The sequence below is a fragment of the Pinus tabuliformis genome, chromosome 4_2, assembly GCF_031772625.1.
Source record: "Pinus tabuliformis cultivar Carrire ecotype Pingquan chromosome 4_2, CPIR1, whole genome shotgun sequence".
Taxonomy (NCBI): Eukaryota; Viridiplantae; Streptophyta; class Pinopsida; order Pinales; family Pinaceae; genus Pinus; species Pinus tabuliformis.
In genome coordinates, this window is record NC_142304.1 from 550,853,705 (window position 1) to 550,870,012 (window position 16,308).

The window sequence follows — 16,308 nt, forward strand, 5'->3', positions numbered from 1 at the left end:
ATGATGGAGCTGTTGGACAGCATGGATAGCTACCAAGGCCAATTTCTCCACTAGAGAATAGCGAAGTTCAGGACCTATTAAGCCTCGGCTCAAATAATAAATCACATGCTCGGTGAGAGCATCGTCCTCCTGAACGAGAACCATACCAATGGTTGATTCTGCTGCGGCGAGATATAAAAGGAAGTCCCTACCATAATCCGGTGGACTCAAAAGCAGGGCAGGGACTAATGCCTTTTTCAAAGCATCGAACGACCGCTGTGCAAAGTTGTCCCACACAAATGGAACTCCTTTCCGTAGCAAACGCATGAACCCTTTAGTAATCTCGGCATAGTTCGCTATAAACCGTCTTAAGAAATTAGCCTTCCCTTGAAGACTTTGAAGTTGTCGAATTGAGGACGGGGGAGGCAACTGAACTGTTGCCTCAACCTTGAAGGGCTCAACCCGAATCCCTTCATTTGACACAATGAACCCTAACAACCGACCAGATGTAATTGCAAAGATGCACTTGTTGGGATTCAACCGGATTTTATAAAACGACATCGCTCAAAAACCATTCGAAGATGACTAAGGTGATCAGTTCTCTTTCAAGAACGAGCAGCGAGATCGTCCAAGTATGCTTCAATGACATGTTTGATGTCGTGGAAAGCATATGACATGGCCCGTTGAAAAGTGGCTCCAGCATTTTTAAGACCAAAAGGCATATTTCTATATGCAAAGGTACCACAGGGACATATAAAGGTTATCTTATGTTGATCTTCAGGACGGATAGAAATTTGATTATAACCCGGAAAACCATCCATGAAGGAAAAAATCTCATTACCCGCACACTCGTTGATAATCTGATCAATGAATGGCGTGGGGTAATTATCTTTTGGACAAGCCTTGTTTAGGTCCATAAAATCGATGCATACTCAGATTGTTCCTTGATTTTTATCCACAGGGACTGGATTAGAAACCCAATCAATAAGAGGAACAGGGTATATGAAACCTACCTTTAGCAGCTTCTCCACTTCAGCTTTGATAGCTGCTGCTTTCCTAGGATTAACTGGCCAAAGCCTTTGATGAACCGGTTTAGCATTTTCATACGTATTGATCTCATGTTGAACTATAGAAGGATCAATGCCAGGAATTTCTTCATAAGACAAAGCAAATACATCTCGAACTTCCTTGAACAGGTCGGTGTAAATTTGAATTTCTTCAGGGGAACATTCGATTTCGATGAAGAGATTCTCGATCACGTTAGGGTCCCTAGAGATGTTTATAGGTATCATTTTTAAAATCACCGACATATTACTTTCGGCACGAACGTGTACTGGAGCCAAAGGATTTGACACCGTACAAACATCACTAGTAAAGAGCTCGGAGCATCTAGATTCTACTTTCTGCAATGGAGGAAGAAAGTATGAACGATGGTGTAAGTCTTTCCAAGGTCGATCTATACCCATCATTGCTTCGAGGATTGCTTCTTCAGAAGGTAAAACTAAATCTAAGCAGTCCGAGGCAGAGGTAGAATCAAGGCTCCAGGCTGAGGCCACATCACCATCTAACTCCTCTTCGGAAAAAGGAGTAGAGTGGTCGTCTGCAGAGTTAACGATAGACTGATATCTAAGCTCAGCTGCAGATATTGGGAATGCCATTCCATTTACTTGTCCTTCAACTAATGTGGTCATAGGTGAAGGCAAGATCCAAGGGTCTGAAAAATAACGAGTTTGGAAGAACTCTTCTCGAGGAGACTCCTTAGATGATGAAACGACATTGATTTTAGTGAAAGGAGAGGGAAGATCAAAGGTACCCATCAATGAGGAATACATCCCCACTCCTAAATTCTCAGTAGGTGGACGAGGGTTATCCACTAAAGGGACAGTAGAGTCCATGCTTGCTTGAGGATCGACTCGACAATAACCTAATTGATCAACCTTAATGATTTTCCCCTCATGAGGAAAGAAAATGACACGAAACAGAGTCAAAATAACGAAATCCATTTCGTATACCCAGTTCCTTCCTAAAAGGAGATTATAGTCTAGGTTAGCATCTATGACTTCTACTTCAATATTGACGACCTTCCCCCCAACACATATAGGAAAGGTCGGGATAATCCCACGCAGCTTATGAGAATGACCATCAAATGTAGTCAAGATGGTAGGCGAAGGAATGGCCAAAGGCGATCCAATAGCCTTCCAACATGACATCGACTTGACACACGTGGAAGCTCCTTCATCTATAACGGTACAAAAAATGTTAATTTTCCAGTATGTAGACTTTATTTGGAAATCCATATGATGAGGGAGTCGCTTTTTGACATTTAACATGTCGAAAGTGAGCACTAAAGAGTTAGTTGGATCGACTGCCCCAATCGCAGAAAGTAAAGCACTTCGTTGAGCCGGACACGACTGGAGAACCTCTAAAGCAGACATGGCACACAGACTCTGAGCTAGACCCTCAACAATGGAGTAGTTCTAGGTGGCCCTAGCATTAGGATTAATAGTCGCACGTTTAGCGGAACCTTTTGGTATCCGTGGTATAGTCTCAACAAGGGGTTTCTCAATATGAAGGTCAGTATTTCCGGGAACAGTCTTGTCCTTGGAAGTTTCAGCTTCACCATAATCATGTGACTGAGTAGCCACATGGACGTTAGAACCCATCATGAAAACATTCGATGATTTTTCCCCTTCCTGGTTGCCCCCTGCGGAGGTTCCAGGGTTTGAACTCGTGCCAACAAGAAGTTACTGCCCTTGCGGAAAAGGGTTGGTTAACATAGCTTGAGAACTAGAAGTCCCTTGCTGCCCTAACAAGCGCTGAGCGTCTTCAATCTTAGGGCAAAGATGAGTTAAATGGTCTCCACTGCACAACTTGCATGGAAACTTGACTTTCTTTCTAGACTCATTTCTACCACCACCAGCATTATTGCCGGATTTATTTGCATTGGCCTTCCCATCCTGGTTCTTTTTCTTACCTCGTCCTTTCTTTTTCCCATTGGAATTTTGATTTCCTTTGGGATTATCAGATTGGACGGCATTAATCGAAGAGGTTTGGGAAGCCGGAGGGTTAGACAATGTGACTTGGTTGTTAGAAGCAGTTTGTAAAGACAACTGCTGCAATTGGTTCAACAAGTTCACCGCATTCGTGTCTACCGACCCAACGATACCATCTGCATGGGGACCTGGCTTCAACTTAGCTATGTCAACCTTAGACCCAGGAGCATGTGGCAAGTATTTTTGTGGGATCCCAGACTGAGAGTAGATCAATTCTAATTGTTGGGCCCTAAAAATGGCTTGCTCCTCAGAATAGACTCCAGACATGGAGACATCCTTGGAGATCTCGGGTTGTAAATATTTCAAAAACCACTCGAGACGGTACTCCGAAGGGATTTCGGCTTTAATGAGCCTCTTTCTCCGTCTCCATTCCTGAATATGGTCAGAAATGTGAGTTGCCTTATCCTGATGAAAAGTGGCCAGAAGTTCAGTTCTGGCATCATAACGGATAGGAAACTGGAAATGATTTAAGAAAATATTGGCTAAGTCAGCGAAAGATGTAAAGCTACCCCCTGGCAACTCTATATACCATTTGGCCAGATTACCAGTCAAGGTGCGTTGAAAAAGTCTCAACCTAATCGAGTCATCGATGAGGGAGTTAGATGAGCACCACAAATGGAATGTGGTTACATGGTCGCCTGGGTCTTCACCGCTCTTTCCTTCGAATTTTGGAATGTCCGAAGGGAGTTTGGATGGGAATGGAGGCCAGGTCGAATTGTACTTGATTGGATCATTTGTTAACTTAGTGAGATCTGGCAAGTTCAAAGTTGCCAGAAACAGAAGCCTAGGAGGACCTTGGGGATTCCACCAAGACTGGGCGGAGCTCCCAAAGTTCTGAAAAGATTGGCTTGGATTTTGGAAGGCACCAGGCCGCCCGAAGTAACCAATAGAACCAATTGAACCAAAAGGCAAGCCTTGTGATCCAGCAAAATTTAGAGTTTGACCAACTCCGGCCGCAAAGCCTCCATAACCAGCAAAGTTTCCTCCTAAAGGATTATAAGGAGTTGATAACACCTGATACGGATTCCAAGCCAAAGCTAAGGGAGGAATACTTTGAAACGAACTAACTGTGGAGTACAGCCTATTCCCTTGTTGGCCGAAAGACGGATTCCCGGTTCCCACGCCACTAACCCCAGGGTTAGTCCAACCTTGGAAAGGATTGCTGCTTTGTCCTATAGAGGAAAAAGGCATGGATCCTATTGTCGGGTTGGAATGTGGTATATGACCACTTCCGAAAGGAAAACCTTGGAGTGAAGCTGATCCGCCCATCATGGACGTAGTGGCACTAAACGGAACTGATGGAATACCCTGTGAGTGGGTGCCAAATGGGAAGAATCCATAACCAAAAGCATTGGTTTGGGAATTTCCACTCATGGACGGAATGGAGGTAGACCCAACTAAAGATGTGCTAGAAAATGATCCAAACAACGAAGCAGAGGAGATGGAAATTGTTCCTCCCCCCTGTACCGATGTTGGAGCGTTCATAGTTGTAGCACTTGTAGTAGAAGCCATGCTTCCAATAGTGGTCATCGATGGTAAGCGCGTAGCGTAACCTGGACTTGACGGTATATGCGTCAGAGTCCCAACGTATTGTAATACGTCTGGATGACTAGATGGTAGGGGAGAATTCGGAGCTGCTAACGACTCTAAGAGTTCTTCTACCTCTATGTTATTCTCCGCTTGAAAGAGAACTCGAGAAAGAACTAGAGTGTTACTCTCTTGTTCTGCGGAAGTGCCAGGCCTTGCTTGAACAGTAATGCCCCCGAGTGGAGGATCAATCCCCGATGCGTCAATTGTCGTGGGACGAAACCCACCAGCAGTATTACCTCTGCGCCTTCTAGGAGAAGGCTCTAAACTTGGTGGTGAAAGACCACGAAGTCTTCAAGACCATTTAGGAGACCGGTCAGCCACTTTGAATTTTTTGTTATGATCTAACTAAAGACTCAAAAAATTGAAAGCTAGGCTAACTAAGAGCACAGAGCACACACTATAAAGTCCCTAAAGATAACAACCAGTCAAACAACTTCCAAGTATTTCCGCTCCAGGTGATTAGGACTGGACACCAAAATACAAGAAAGTGAATTAAGGGGCCTTCCGAAGATAGTCTGGGATGATGAGGGCCCAGTCCTCTCAGCAAAGGTATTAGAGGAAGTTACGCTGACCTCCTAACAACAGCCTGCGCCGGTGCAAGCCCCCAACCTTCGCAAGGGTGGCCTCCAGTAGTACTGTCGAGAGTGATGCAACGTCGACCTCAGGTGCCACGGGATTTCCCTCCACAGCCACCTGTGTAGATCCCTAGGAGTAGACACTATGGATACCAACTCGTCGCAGAAGCCAGGTGGAACAGTCGTGAGGTAAGTTCGGACAAGTAGGAGAGGGGGTATCTCTCTTCCCTGTCTTCACAGACCCTCGTGCTTAACTCCCAGATCTGGAGCTTTCCTGGTCTTCCTAACACTATTGTATTTTCACTCGTTATTCAGACTCCTACATTTGACGTTTAAATGGCCTTGGAGAGTTAACTCTCCACTCGCCTAATCCAAGGCCCTAAAATCCTAAAACTTGTTGGTGTATCTAACTTAAAAAAAAGTTTTAGTGAATTTTAATTAGCGCTTGACTTTAAAATAGGTTGTTCTTTAAGTCACGGGATAACGGAAGTGAAACTAGTGGTGTTTTTGATGCAAAAGAAATTAATAAAAACCTAACTACATGCACATGCACTTGTTTTCGTTTTTCGATGAAAAGAAATTTCTATAAGGTTCAGAGGAACTTCTAATAAAACAAATTTTTCTTTTCTTTTCGTTAATTCACGCTTCACACTCAAAAAAGTTAACAAAGCTATGTATGCCTAAAAAGATACGCAAATCTATCCTAATACAACAAATATATGCTGATGCAAGATTCAAAAAAACTATAAAAACAAGAAATGAAGGTTGCTTGCTTATCACTTTTTATTTTGCCACTTAAAATGTCTAGATGGAATATGGGATGCTACCATTCATTTTGTCTAAACACTAAAAACAAGTTTCAAGACAAACATAAAGCACTTTCATTCACTAAAAGGAAACCAAATGAAAACAAAGTTCAAGAAAGCAAAACGAAGTTTTTCAAAAAGTTTTCTTCAAAAACAACAACAAAAAATTCTTTTCAAAAATGCTCTCAACAAGACTGAAACTTTGTGATTGAAGAATAGGCAACAAACACTTTTGCAAGTTGACACCACACAATAGATGAGAACTCAACCAAAAGAAATGTGTTTAAGGATGCTCTTAAAAATCAAAAGCAGCAATGAAAGCTTTGGCAACGAAAACCAAAAAGATCAAAAAGACCAATTTCAAGAAAGTATCAATCAACAACTTTCATGAAACAAAGAAGTGGATGGTCACAAAAAGTGGTTTTGTCAAGCAAACAAAAAAGTCACCAAAAGCAAGATTAACACGAAGATTGAGACCAATCTTTCTACCCTGATGAACCAGAGTATCCAAGATTCCAAACAAGAAATCTTGTGTGCTTAAACAAGAAAGGATGACGCTTGCAACAACAAAAACAAGACCAATACCCCTTACAATCAGAGAGAATTTGGAACAAGATGCTTGCTGTAAAACAAACAACTGATACTGGAAAGTGACTGTTTCAGACTGAATCAAACCACTAGACAAACCTTCAGAGATAAAAAGATTTAAAAATATTGAAAATTGCAAGATATACGTGACTGTACTGGTGTACAGATTGCATGTATACGTGACTGTAACTGAGGAAACCAGTGTATACGCGGGTTCACTTAAAGAAACATGCGTATATACGTCTCTGTAACTAAGAAAAATAGCATATATAAAAGGTTTCAAGAAAAATAAAAAACAAACTTAACTGGCAAAACTTAAAGTTCAAAAACAGACCAGACAGCAACAGCAAGCAAACAGACAGCTGAGCCCTGATTGGCTTGAAAACACCCAAACTAGGAACAACAAGAGTGTTGTCCCCAGCGGAGTCGCCAATTCTGTCGAGGGAAATGTTCCCCTAGGGCTTTTGGGTTGAAACCTTAGCAGACTGAAAGTTGTCTATACAGAGAAACACACATTCATACAGCCATTATGCTATTATAAGCAAATTCTATGATAAGAGGGCATACCTTAGGTCCTACGTTTGAGAAGGCCCATTAGGGTGCAAACCCTTCTTGGAGTTCCCTTTTTGCTCCTTTGATCTGCAAAAGCACAAATTCCAAAGAACACAGCAGTATATGGACAAAACCTTATAAAGAAACCATCTTCATGTTATAAAGAAAGGTAGTTAGTTATGAAATATAAACAACCATTCACATATGTATTCTAACATGAATATCATGAACATAAAGCAGATTTATATCGGGAACCAAGACATGTGTTTCTTTTCTTATAGACAAATAAAGTACAGAAAAGGAATAATTTCACCTGAGTCACCTTTCGCAGTCTCCAAGCAAAGATTTCTTCCGGATCCATCCAGCCTCAAGCCTTTAACAAACTCCTTCCATGACTTACTCCATGATGTCATAAGTAGTGGATGAACATCAACACACAAGGAAACAAGGGTTTCCTGTACAAATGGGGGAAGTGAAAAAGGCACAAGGGACTTCAGACCTGGTCAGGGGAAAAATCTCAGCATAATAACCTTTCTCTCTCTTCTCTCCTCTCTTAGGCCTTCCCATTGAGGTCTTTTTATACCTCTCCCAAAGTAGTTTTTTAGTTTGGAGTTGGTTGGGAACAGTTGGGCCACAGGCAGTAACAGGTGATCAGCAGGTAAAACCCGCGATCTCTGCCTGAAAATAAGGAGTTTTATATTTTTTTAAGTGTTTTAATACATATACGTGGGTTGGGTATACACAGACCCGCGTATACACGCATTTAACTCAGGGCAATGTCGCGTATAAGGGATAAAACACTATTTTTTAAATTTTAGGACCAGGTCTAGAAGGAGGGGTTTCCCTAGGCCATGAGTGCAGCATCACAAACCATAAGAGTGAGATTTGGAGCTATAACAGCTATTGATATTGCACCAGCCATGGTTGTGAAGCCATTTGCTGTTGTCTAATACTGGATGTTTGACCAAGATGAGGGGTGATAGTACCCGTTTGAGCCTGAGTCACTTCAGTTAAGGAGCCACTAATCGGCGATTGTGGTTGAGTCGTGGAGACAAGAGGCTATTGTATTACAACCTGAGAGACTTGAGGTTGACATACAATAGGCAGCGCTTGTACTTGTGACACCGTCACAATAGCCAGTGTAGTGGGAATATTTGACACAGGTTGATTTGGTTGTATTGAATATACAACTCTTGGCTGTTGAGGCAGTATTGGCACCCAACTACTGGATGCAATTCCAGCTTGACCCGAATTCTGTTGTGAACTCTCATATGGTTTTTCTCCCAGAGGGAACAATGAAAAAGCATACTACCCCCATATGGCGGCAATCTAGTGTTCAAAGGGAAAATTGGTCTTTGTAGATTGGACTACCCAAATTGATATTGTTGTGAAGGATCAATTTGCTGAGACTCAACATAAGAAATTCCAGATAATATTCCGGACGAACAAACAGGAATAGACCATACTGTCGAAACAGTCCCTGGGTGGACTCCTTCTAGCGGTTGAGAGCTAGTTGGGATAGATGGTACCACCGAACATTGTCGAAGTAGTGGAAGGAGCTTCTGCTATCGCTGTATCAGATGACACAGTCCTAGATGTCGATGGTTGTTCCAACGTATCGAATCTAACCAAAATACTCCCTAGCGATTCTACAAGAACTTGTGATGAAGGGTGACTAACTTTTGTAGAAGAAGGATATAGGTGGATCCCAGTTCCAAAATGCAATGGGGTACTGGATGGAAGATCCTCCACAATCTCTTCTTTAGCAATCAGTCCAGGTGGAAGACGTAGACTGTCAGGTACGTAAAATATTTACTGGTGTCGAAGAAGGTACAGAATCTACAACGATAGATGTTGGAGGGGTGACACCTTCCGAATCAGTCCTAGATGGAGCTGGTTCAGAAATAGAAGTGTGTACCGTTACACTAGGATCAGTTATAATGTCCTCTTGTAACTGTGGAACTTCTTCTGTAGAGGGAGGGATACCAGAAATAGTTGGAGTAACTGGAGTCTCTGAGGATGTTAAAACACAAGTTTCAAATAAACCAGAAGACTTTGACCCAGTTAAACGAGATCGCTTGGCCTGGAATGGTTTTGTTTCTGGAGTCAAAGATGGTTGACTCGTTAGTCTCCACGAACGATGGGGTTTTGATTGACTTTCTTCCACGATTGCGGATTACTTGATCAACTCAAAATAAAAAGGGGAAAATGTTATTCTGAATTAAATGAATTTTATGATGCTTTGACACAAATTTCTTTTTCAATTTTTAAGAGTCGAGAAAAAGCTAAAGATGACTCTAGTCGCCTTCGATTTTTAATGAGCTTGAAGTGACAAGTGCTCAGATGGACCTTTTCTTTTAAGGAGTCTGAAAAGGAACGAAAGTGACTACTCTGGAAATCTAGACAGAATGATTACCAAACCAATTGCAAAACTGCAGAATACTTTTTAAGGTACGACAGTCAATCTTCCCGAATGTTGTGTTCAGTGCATTGCAATTGATAGGGCGGCAGACACTGCTTCCTAAGGATAAAGGATATCAGCCTATCGTGGTCTCCCAATATATACTCGATGGTACGTGGGAGCACAAGTCCGTTCTGGAACTTGTCATGTCAAAGAGGAGGAATCACCCAACCTACGATGAAAACGATAGTTACCAGGCTTTACGACGCCGGAATACATCTCTAGCCTAGACTTCTAGATGTTGTGCGTTAGGTTCCAAAGCATTTTTGTGTTCATTGAGGTTTATTTTACAGTTGATCTTTCTTAAGAAGTTTTCCTTTAAGGTTCACCGCATGATGTAGATACACAGTTCCTAAAAACATGCAATCTAAGAAGATAAACAGTCATTTACTTTCTTTTAGCAAATGAAAATCCTAGCTACTAAGGAAAGAGAAATAAAAATTTTTCAACATAGAGCAGAGAGCACACACTAGATGCACTTTTCCTAAATCAATTTCCGCATGCAGTCTAAATGAAAATGCACATGCATGTATTTGTTTTTCAGTTTTCTTAATGTGAGAATGACAAAAAGAAAACTAAGTACAGATCTAAACTATTTTCTTTCAAAGCAACAGTACTAACAATTTTCTCTTTCTGAAACGAAAGGAAGACTAAGACGACACTTTGCGATTTCGAATCTAAAACTGCTTTCGACACTTGAAATACTAATAATTTCAAAATCAAGTATAATGGCAAAATTGTAATCGAATATCTAAAAGAGGAAGACTTTACGACACTCTTTTTCTTGACTAAAAACGACAGTTGTGACACTTTCAAATCAAAAGACGATAGTTCGATTAAGGTACTTTTTGCAAAGGATAACTGTAAATGATGAAAAATACATAAAAAAATTCACAATTCCTAACTGATGGAGGCTGAATAATGCAAAGGAAGAAGGTTTCAACAGTGATATACTAATCATAGACAGCGAAACTACTGAATAAAGCTGAAGACAATGAAGAAAAAACCAAAATTCTGGAGGCAGAAACAGTCCTACTCAATCATCGCACCTGTAACATAGGGAAACAGGGATGCATCTCACCTGCAACACACAGGAGGTGCAATGCATCCAGATTACCAATGAGAGATAGTGTGATGGTCTAGGGACAAGACTAAGCTTGGTTTTCACTCACAGTTTGCAGCTAAGTTCAGGGATTTAGGTTGAGCTAATGATAGACACTAAACACAAAGTGTAGGGGCTGATCTAATGAGGTTATTTGAGCTACCACCAGGGCACTTAGGATGTTTGCAAGTCAGATGTTTAGTTCATAAACCAACCCAGAGATTGACTGAAGTAGCATTGATCTACTTTGTAGTTACATAGCAAAAGCAGTTTGAAGGCTAGGTGGCATAACTTCAGGCTCCGTTTATAGTTTATAAATTGAACAACAGTAACAAAACAAACAAACTATTCGCTCCCCATTGGAGTCGCCATTTTGTTATCGGGAAAACTAGTGTCCATTCAGCGCTACTAGTCCCACTAAGACATGTAGCTATCTTAGAAAAAAACAAACCAAAGTTACTTGCATTTTCCTTTATGAGAGATAGATGAGAGAGAAGCAGAGAGTACCAACCTCAGTCTTTCGCTAGTCTCCTTGTTTGTTTCCTCTCTCCCTTGATAGAGCTTTAACCACTCCTTTCTCACTTGTCCCATTTCAGAGAACACCTGTAGAGTCAAAGCAGAAAAATACCATCAAAGCATAGAGATCTATAACCATAAACAATATAGGATCAGATGTACATTAACCATACAAATGCATATATAAACACAAGATTCAAAGATATACAAGTATATCGAGGAAAACTGAAATAGCCTTATTGATAGAAGTAGTAGAAGAGAGGATTACAACCAAGCTATCTGATCCAACATCATCCTCCCAGCATGAAAGCCCTCTTCACCTCATACAATGCAAGATCACCCAACAATACAATGTCTCAAAGAGAAACCAACAACACTTCCTTACAAATTACAAAATTCCAGCCTTTGGATCTCTAGGATGAGGGATCCATATATAGATGTTTGGAGGAGAGTGAGTCAGCTTCTGGGATTTTGATTAATGTCATTTCACTGATATTTCTTGGTTCCACTTGGAGATTTCATGATCTCTTACTCATCCCTAGGAAAATTCAGAGAGGCAAGTGTCATATGAGCAATTTCAAGAAGATTCTTTGAGTTTCCACCTAGCAAACTGCCTCTGTCATTTGTCTACTCTCGCTCATCACACCCCACAGAAGGGCTTTTTAGTATGCATCGCACCCTTTGTGTGTAGCAGGTGAGATGCATTGCACCCTTAGTATGGAGCTGTCTGTATGGTCCAGTTTTTACCAGTTCTAAGCAGTTTTTCAGGGAGAACTTCTGGGAAATGATGTAATCAGTTGACCTTGTTCCTTTAGGGTATGAAACAACACTTTTAGGGGTTTTATAGCCCTTGGTTTATCGACATATGTGATTATGGTTGTAGTGCCCAAATATTTCTATAACACTTGGTGTCAGCCATTGAAGAAATGAAAAATCTGGAAACTCTCACTCTAGATCAACTTTTTAGGATACTCATTGCCTATGAGATGAGGAGTTCTAAAGGAAAGTGTGTAGCCAAAGAATCAACCTACAAAGTAATGAAGAAGTGCAAGGATGAGCATAATGACTCATACCATTAATCAAATGAAGAAGAAGCCAAATTTGTGAGGAATCTCAAGGTGAACCTTGGTATTGCACCAAGAATGTTTGCAACTACCAAGGTCTCCTCAACTCAAAATTATTAACCTGATGTTCATACAAACTTTGACCTGATAGTGCTATATGCACAATAGATAGGAATCCACTCATTCCACCCTCTGTTATGACATTAGATCAAAAGTTCTTAGAGACAATTCTTCCTACTGAATTAGAATGAAAGCTTGCTGATAAAGGTACAATTGGAAATTACTTCTACCTATGAAAGCGGAAATTCCATTGACTCAACTTTAAATGCTAACTAATCAACTCATGAAAGGACAAAGGGTAATCTACTTACACAAAGAAAGTTATTATGCCTTGCAAAATCCACCAAAATACCAAATCTACTTGCAGAACGTAAACTATTTTGTCTTTCATAATTCATTAAAATATCAATCAGAATTGTATGTACCATCTACATAGTTCACACTTTCTTTTAAATCATTAACCTACTTGCATCATACTTGTGATAAAAAAAACTAACTCTACTATGCTTTTGTAGTGAAGAAAAGGAATGGTTGGAGTGGCCTAGGAACTTCCCATGATCATAAAATGATAGATGGGGGTCATCATTTATCTAGGCTAAGTCAAAGTTGCAGTGGGGATCAAAATTGATGAAGGAAAGTGATGTTATATGTTTTCTATTGGCGATTTCTACAAAAGGCCTGTAATGCTACACAAGGGCATCCAAGTGATTTTTGAAGGTGAGATGTTGTCTTGAGGGTATGGAAAGGTGGATGAAAATTGAATCAAATGTTGGGAGGTTGGTGTGAGGCCCTAGCCAAGCTCAGAACCTCTTAGAGGCCTCTCTTGCACTAGGATGAGTGCTCTAGGTATAATAGGAAAAATGACTTATAAAACAGGGTTTTGTGACAGAATTTGGAAGTGGAAAGAGAAGGTGAAGGAGGTTGAGATGGAAGTGGTAAAGGTTTCCTTCCCTGCATATCAACCAACCCTACAATCATCCACATGCATGCATCCATTTATCATTAGAAAAATCAAAATAACTTATGATGGAAAAGATGAGTTGAATTTAAATAGCATCTAATTTATGCAATAATGCTGACCTATTCACTAAACTGATTTCTAAGCTACATAAAGCAAATGTAAAACAGGAAAACTAAAACTAATTTATTTCCAAGAAATCATAAACACAATATTTTTGGACTGTGGTTGTGAATCCTTCCACTTATTCTCCCACAAGAGAGGTGATGTAGAGGCTGCAACTACAATATTTTATAGATTTATATCTACTGAAATGCAAGAAACTATGAGCTACCTAGAATCAAGAAGAAACATAAGTACAAGAAGAGGGACCAAAACCTTTGGGTTGGGCCCAAAACTAAGGATATCAACCCTTTTAAACTAACTCAAATGCAGCTTAAAATCTAACTTCTCATTATCAAAAAGTGCAGGTCTAATACTTCACATAAAAGTTTAAAGTAACAATGTCAAGCTTGAAGCTCAATAGCTACACCTAGTTGAGCAAGAACTTTGAATCCTAATGAGATATTCTTCTAGTTTGTTTATACAAAAGGGTAATTGAAGCTACTCCCATGAAAGTATGAGTGTTTCCCTCAATCTTGAAAATGGTGGATCTTTTCCCTCTTGATTTTCACTTGGACTAGGAGTCACTCGATTGCTAATGAATGTGAACTGGTGAGAGAGGTTATTGTGATCCCAAGACGAGTTTATGGAGTTAAGGCGGTAGAAAAACCCCCTATATTATCTCCTAGTTGTCTCCATTAGGCCCCTGCATACTAATAGCCAAAAAAATGCTTCAATTAAACATCATTAGGCTACATACTATCAAAAACACCTTTTACTCCTCTTACTAAGCAAAATATAAAAAAAATGTGAATTAATGTGAGAAGGATAGTTCCAAGGCTAGAGGATGGCATAATTATCTTCAAAATGTACCTATTGATGGGACTCATCATCACCCCCTACTGAAGGTGTTTCTCATCCTCTAAAAAACTCAGTCATCCATGTGCAACTCTTTCATGGCCCTAGTGGCCTCCCTAGGATTCCAAGGCTCTTGAGATGGTGTGCCCTCTTGGGGATCAAAACTTGCATTCCTCTCTATATTTGTCCACTCCTTCTACTCTTTTTCTTCATCGCTTCCTTCTTGTAAGCCTAGCAACAAGGATGGACTAAGTTTGAGTCCTATCCACTTGATTTTCCTCCTTTGCATGATCCTCTTGTACAATGGTGTTCTCTCCAGAGAATTCCTTAGCCTTTCAGGAGAGTGATATTCTATGATCTGTAGGTTGTGGGGTAAGGCATGTCACAAGATTTCATACTTTATGTTTCCAACATCTTAAATGTGTCTTCAAAGTGTAGAATGGCTTCCTCCTAGGTAGCAATGTATTTGGGTTCTAAAGCAACATCATTATAGATGAGGTTATGATTACTAATTATAGCTTTTGGGCTCACTAGCTCTACCCTAATATACAATGGCTCCTTCTCCTCCTCTTCCATTACCCTTTTCACCTCCTCGGATTTTGTATCCTCATGAGTCATATAGGATGCTAAAGCCATCAACTGTATATCTCGTAATCTTGAATTGGGATCCCAAAAATTCATATTTATCAAAGTGAGGTTGTGAATATGAAATTCAACCAATTTTTTCATGTCTTCCATGTTAGTTTGTTTGAAAAATTCAATGAACTACCTGTAGTCTTGAAAAGGAAGAGATCCATATAGTGCCAAATTTTGTATTTGGAACTACAACCACTATTCTTTGAGAATGAGGCCATAAGACTTTGATGGATGTTTGCATTGAAGTAATTCCATGGAGAGACTTTCCATGGTGGCAAGTTGTGTTTCTTTCTCTTGGAGCCTCTCTCCTAGTCTCATGTTTTCTGCCTGTAGTTGCTTCTTCATCATAGACTCTCTCATTCTAAAATCACTTAACTCTTTGCTCATTTCAATGACCTTTTCTTCCATGAGGCCCACATTCTTTACATTATTATATTTAGAAATTTACATCCACATATGGGTTCTGCCTCTCTCTATCTCCATCTCATAAAGGAGTGGGATTACAAAATATTCAGGGATAATCCTTCCTGCTTCAATGAATTTGTAGTAGGATCTCAAGCTAGGTTGTGGGCTAGGTTCTTGGAGCTCTTGTAGGTATTTTCCAACAGTATTTAAGGTGCTTTCTTCCTCTTGTAACTCTTCTTGTCCTCCTGTATCTTCCCCTATCCTACCTATAGTAGACTCTACCCCTCCTGTAGCAAACCCTGTCTCTCCTATAGTAAACCCTGATCCTCTTGTAGCTTCTCTTTTTCCTCTCCCTCAAAGGAAAATTTTGTCCTTGGATTCTTGAAGGTGACAAACCTAGTAGTAGGCTTACTCACATGTGCTATAGGTGACTTGCTTTTTGTTTTAGGAGTGACCTCCTTAATTTTCCTCCACTGGGTCCTATTTCTTCCTTTTTTCTTTGTGACACATAAATAATTATAGAAACCTTTGTACATGTTTATGGCTTCCCTTGTCTAATTCTAGTGCTCTTCCTAGTTCTAAAATACATTTGACTTGGTCTTGATTGCTTCCTCTTGGGCTTGACAAGAGTGCCTGTTACACACCATTTTGTCACTATCCCTATACTCCTCATTCCTCAATCCTGGAGGACCTCTATAATGACCCTCATGTGTTTCCCTGTCGTGAAGAACATGTCCTTAAATCCCTCTTCATATGCAAAACATTTCCCTCTTACATCATTTCCCAAGAATATTCCTTCAAACTCAGTTTTCAAGACCAGCACTATCGCTCAGTTTCTTCCCTGTGCTGATTTGTAGAGTCTAACACTGGGTCTAGCACCGAATGATGCTGGTAAGCCATTCATGACCTGCACTAGCCATATTTTGGAATTTTTTTAAAAAATGGAGTCGAAGCTTCCATGTCTAGAAGCTTCGTGAATAGAAGTTTGATAAATGGTTAAGCA